General features: G+C 34.5%; 1 pseudogene; it reads right to left on the bottom strand.

Annotated features, from left to right (window-relative positions):
* Positions 1–791: 791 nt before the first annotated feature.
* On the bottom strand, positions 792–2607 carry LOC126602686 (NADH dehydrogenase [ubiquinone] 1 alpha subcomplex subunit 9, mitochondrial-like; annotated as a pseudogene).
* Positions 2608–5185: the final 2578 nt, after the last annotated feature.

The raw sequence follows: 5185 nt of genomic DNA, 5'->3' as shown, positions 1-5185 counted from the left end.
TTGCCCCCCTCTTCTGCAAATTTTTCTGGATCTTCCAGTTCCTCCATATGTTATCGAAGATTTCTCATGTGCTGTAAATTCATATCAGTAAAACAAATCAAAGTGACTATCATAGCTGCTCTAGTTGGGCAACAAAAATACTTGTGAAAATAATACTTGTTCCAAAAAATTATAGGAACAAAGCAAAGGAGGCTGACATATTTTTCCTGCCTTTAGTCATGTAGAACATCTGTAAGTAATTAGAAAAAAGGAAAATAAAAAGTTAGAAGATAGGTTACAGCTTTCTGTGAGAAACTTAAGGAAGTAAATAACTTGCAATGAAGGTTCAGAAAAAGATATGTCCATGAGCAACGTTGTTAACTTACAAAATTTGAAAAATTAAAATAAATTGGCATTCAATTGATAGATTGAAGACATACTTAGGGCTGGTTTGGTATTGCTGTGCTTTGAAAAAAAACTGCTGTGAGAATAAGCGGTCGTGCTGTGAAAATAAGCGGCTGTGAAATAAATCAGCAGAATGTTTGGTAAACTTTTTTGTAAAAGTGCTTTTGGAAAAGAAAAAAAGTCTAATAGTGGGTCTTTTCATTAAAGAAGCACTGTAGCTCCGTGTGCTTGGAAAAAAAACCAATTTTCCAAAGCTGCAAATAGCAACTTCAGCTTTTTCCTTTGATTTCAGCTTATTCTCATAGCAGCTTCCAAAATAAGCCCTTTTTTTTCAGTTTACCAAACACCTAAAACCCTCACAGCTTTTTTTCATGGGTGTTTTTTTTTTTAAGCACCTCACTCCCAAACTAGGTCTTAGTAGATCCATCCCCAACAAGCGGAAGAAAGCCATATTTTTTCGCAAAAAAGGCCTAGCGATTCAAAATCCGATCCGCAATACCAACCATCACAGCAGGTCTCAAAATGGTGGCCTATTGATAAAAGTGAATGTTAGACACTGCTCCTTAAATAAGCATGCCAACATACAAGAAGGAAATGAAATAACTCTACCACAGGCAATTCACTTAAAACAGCTTCCTCTGCAGCAGCTTTAGTCCTTAGGCATCTGGAGGAAGACGAGGAAGATGCCCCCAAGCAAGAAACTTGAATAAATCTCATGATAACCCCATGTTCTTTGGAAATCTGCAAAAATATAGAGATTAAAAAGAAGACCGATATGTGTCTAACAACAAAACCTGAATAAATGACATCCAACTTTTATATCTCCACCAATTGGATATTGAACAGAATTTTAGATCCCGAAAGATACTTCTATCTATCTTGAAAGAAAAGTCCAATTGCAAGCAGGCTAAATAGCTGCCCGCAGACTGCAACTTGTGTGTAGAAGTGTATGATACATAACAAACTATCGTAACTGTGGCAAAATAATCTTGATAAACACTTTTTTACTATTTTTGTTAAGGATGATGCTTTGGGAACCAACTTTTAAGAGAAGTAGATGGTAGTATGATCAGAAGCAGCACATGAACGAAAATAATGTCATGAATGTCAATGCATGATACCTACTGTTGCCAGTTGTTGCGCCATGGAATGATTCACTTCCTCAAAGCCAAAGTTTCTTGTCTCATAATCCCTCCATGCCAAGCTACAAAGTGTTCCTTCATTGAATCCAAAGATTAAAGTATCTTTAATATATAAAGTCACGACTCAAGAATGCATACCAATGAAATTGATAACCATGTTTGCTTTTGCAATGACTGCCTTAATTGAATCTTCATCTCGCGGATTGTATTTCATTGGTACAATCTGAGTAAGTGAAATGTGAGAACATCAGAAACATAATAATTGAATAATGGAGAAAAATGAGTTCCCCAATCAAGAAGGAACATTAACTAAGAAACAGCACAGATTACCCTACCTGTCCCAAATCCCCTATTAACTTGAGGTGACGATGGGAGTCCTCAGAACCACTGAAAGGAACTAACACCTGACTTCCCGTTTTGGCTGGAAGAGAAGTAAAGAATTAGCACTAGCATGCTTAACAGATACTACAAACACTTAAGGGATGTTTGGTATTCTTCTTGAATCTGATTTTTGAAAACCATAAATTATCCTCAAGGTAAATGTCAAACAACCCATTATACTTCTGTCATTTTTTCAAGGATAAAATACAAAATCACATTTTCCCATATCAAGTTCAGTCCAACAATCATCTACTAGAAATGTTCTCAATCATAACAATCACAGTATGAAACAATGCATACATGCAATTCAATGGAATTCCAATTAAAAACATTTATTGACAGTTAGCTCACCAAGTTGTTGCACAAGATAATGCCCAAGGAATCCCGTAGATCCAAAGACTGCAACAACAATGCCACTGAAAAAAGACAGATTATTTTCCAAATAACATAAACAACACAATCATGTGAAACACGTACAACCGAGTTTCGATATCTATGTTTGCTGGGTTTTCTCTATCTGCATAGTTAAAGCATTATTAGCACATTATCTTCACTCTTCACCCGACACATTCATAAAACATTTTTGGTTTCTCAAGAATTCAGCTGGTTATTAGCTTCTTAAAAGTTGCATTCCATCTCCAATGACAACTTTACTTACTGAGAAAAATATAAGAAATCTATCCTACCCCAATGGGCTCATATAGTTCATACATTCAATAAAAGAAATAACTTTGACAAAAGGTTTACTTTTCCTACATTTTCCCGGAAAACTAACGAAGCAACAACAATTAAACATTCTAACTCTTTCAATAATATTCAATGTAGTACACAGAGACGATATCCGATACAGAAATTCTTCCAAACGCTTATCACACCCAGAGATTCATGATGTCAAATTTACTAAAGTTTACTTGGTTTTTCATTCACACTCACAACGCACAACACCATCAACATCTTAATATTTGATTTAACACTAAAACCCTAAAATTCCTAACCCCAAAATTCGATTTAACACTAAAACCCCCAATTTCTAATTTAATTTTCCAGATTGAATCTAATTACAATACCAAAATCTTCAAGTTAAGGCATTAAAGCCTGATTCTGACCTTAGAAAGAAGAAAAATAAAGAATTAAGAAAAGATAGATGCATGGGTCAATCTTCAGCGTGATGTTGCCTATTGGCTGGGTGTAGTCGGGATGGCTGGAAAAAAGATGAGGAGAGAGACCGAGTGAGAGAGAGGGAGAGAGACCGAGTGAAAGAGAGGGAGAGAGGGCGAGATGAGAGAGAGGGAAGATAGACGCAAGTATACATTTTTACAAATGCCTATTTTTTAACAATTGGGAAAGTTTAAAAGAACCGCCTATTGTAAACAATTGCCCCGCCAAAATTTTAACAATGGCGCGACGCAAGTGCACATCTTGACGTCGCGCAAAACGTTTTTGCGCAACAACCACATTGTGGTGTCGCGCAAGGTACTTTTTTTATAAAAAAAAATTACTATAAAATTTACTAAAAATGTAATTTTACTTTATTCAAATTCAATTTTTTTACATAAAACCCACAATAATATATTTTTTCTAACAAAAACCCGACCCGAACTACAATAATAAATTTAAAACTACTTAATAAATATGCATATCATTCAATTTCTTAAGTGTTACACGTACAAAATAAATAAATTTAAAGCTACTTAATAAATATATATATATATATATATATACCATTGAACTTGATTGGATATGCATTGTACGAAACTAGTTTCAATGATCCAACCATCAAACTTGTTTGTATATATTTCGAGATCGCATACGCCAAAAATCACAAAAAACAAACATTCAGAGATCAAGTAACGGGACAAAAAATTTCGACGGTTATAAACGAAAAATCACGATTTAACGGTTATTTTAACCTCGATTTTGATTATTTTTTACATTTACACTTCTTGACCCTATATGAATACAATGAACTAATTCAATCGTCAATTTAAAACATTTACACTAGTGGATACCACAAAATCTTATGTTATACTTAATGAAAGTATAAATAAACTCTTAAGTGTTAGTGAATCTATTGTTTTGATGGGATACACATTCTACCAAACTAATTTCAACGATCCAACCGTCAAACTTGTTTGTATATGCTTCAAGATCACATACGCCAAAAATCGGAAAAAACAAACATTCAGAGATCAAGTAACGAGACAAAACTTTTCGACGGTTATAAACGAAAAATCACTATTTAACGGTTATTTTAACTCCGATTTTGATTATTTTTTACATCTACACTCCTTGATCCTATATGAATATAATGAACTAATTTGATCGTCAATTTAAAACATTTACACTTGTTATACTTAATGAAAGTATAAATAAACTCTTGAGTGTTAGTGAATCTATTGTTTTGATGGGATACGCATTCTACCAAACTAATTTCAACGATCCAACCGTCAAACTTGTTTGTATATAATTCGAGATCACATACGCCAAAAAGCACAAAAAACAAACATTCAGAGATAAAGTAATGGGATAAAACTTTTCGACGGTTATTAACGAAAAATCAAAATTTAATGGTTATTTTAACTCTGATTTTTGTGATTTTTTACACCTACACTCTTTAACCCTATATGAATACAATGAACTAATTTGATCATCAATTTAAAACATTTACACAAGTGGATACCACAAAAGAAAAAGGCAATGCAAGAACCCAAAAAAAAAAAAAAAAAACTTTGCGCGACATAGGTGCCACTGCGTTGCACAAAACAGCTTTGCACAACGCAAGTGCACGTACGTCGCGCAAAGTTGGCAAAAAAGCGGTAAAACATTCTTTGTTTGGCGCCAAGATCTTGCGCGACGCACAAAACGTCGCGCAAATGATGTTTTCGCGACGTTTTGTGTTTTGCGTCACGCAAACATACTTTGCATGACGAAAATTGCTCCATTGCGCAAGATTCAGTCGCGCAAACATGTTTTTCTACTAGTGACACATGCTTACACGTCACCCACTTGTTGTCCACGTGTAGACTTGAAAATCAGCCACACGTGCGGAGGCGTGTTGAGAGTTGAATATGTATGGACAATTTGTCCCACATCAATTAGGGACAAGGCTAGCTAAGGGCTTGTATGGTCTTGAGCTACTCCTCATATTGTCTATTGGTTTTATGGTAGAACCTCAATTTCATCACCTCCAACAATCCATTTGAGCAAGCTTATATCATTCCTTGATTTGCACAAATTGTATGCTATTATTTATTATTTCTTTTATATTACATGGGTTG

This window comes from Malus sylvestris, chromosome 15, assembly GCF_916048215.2.
Source record: "Malus sylvestris chromosome 15, drMalSylv7.2, whole genome shotgun sequence".
Taxonomy (NCBI): Eukaryota; Viridiplantae; Streptophyta; class Magnoliopsida; order Rosales; family Rosaceae; genus Malus; species Malus sylvestris.
This window is presented reverse-complemented; position numbering and strand designations above follow the sequence as displayed.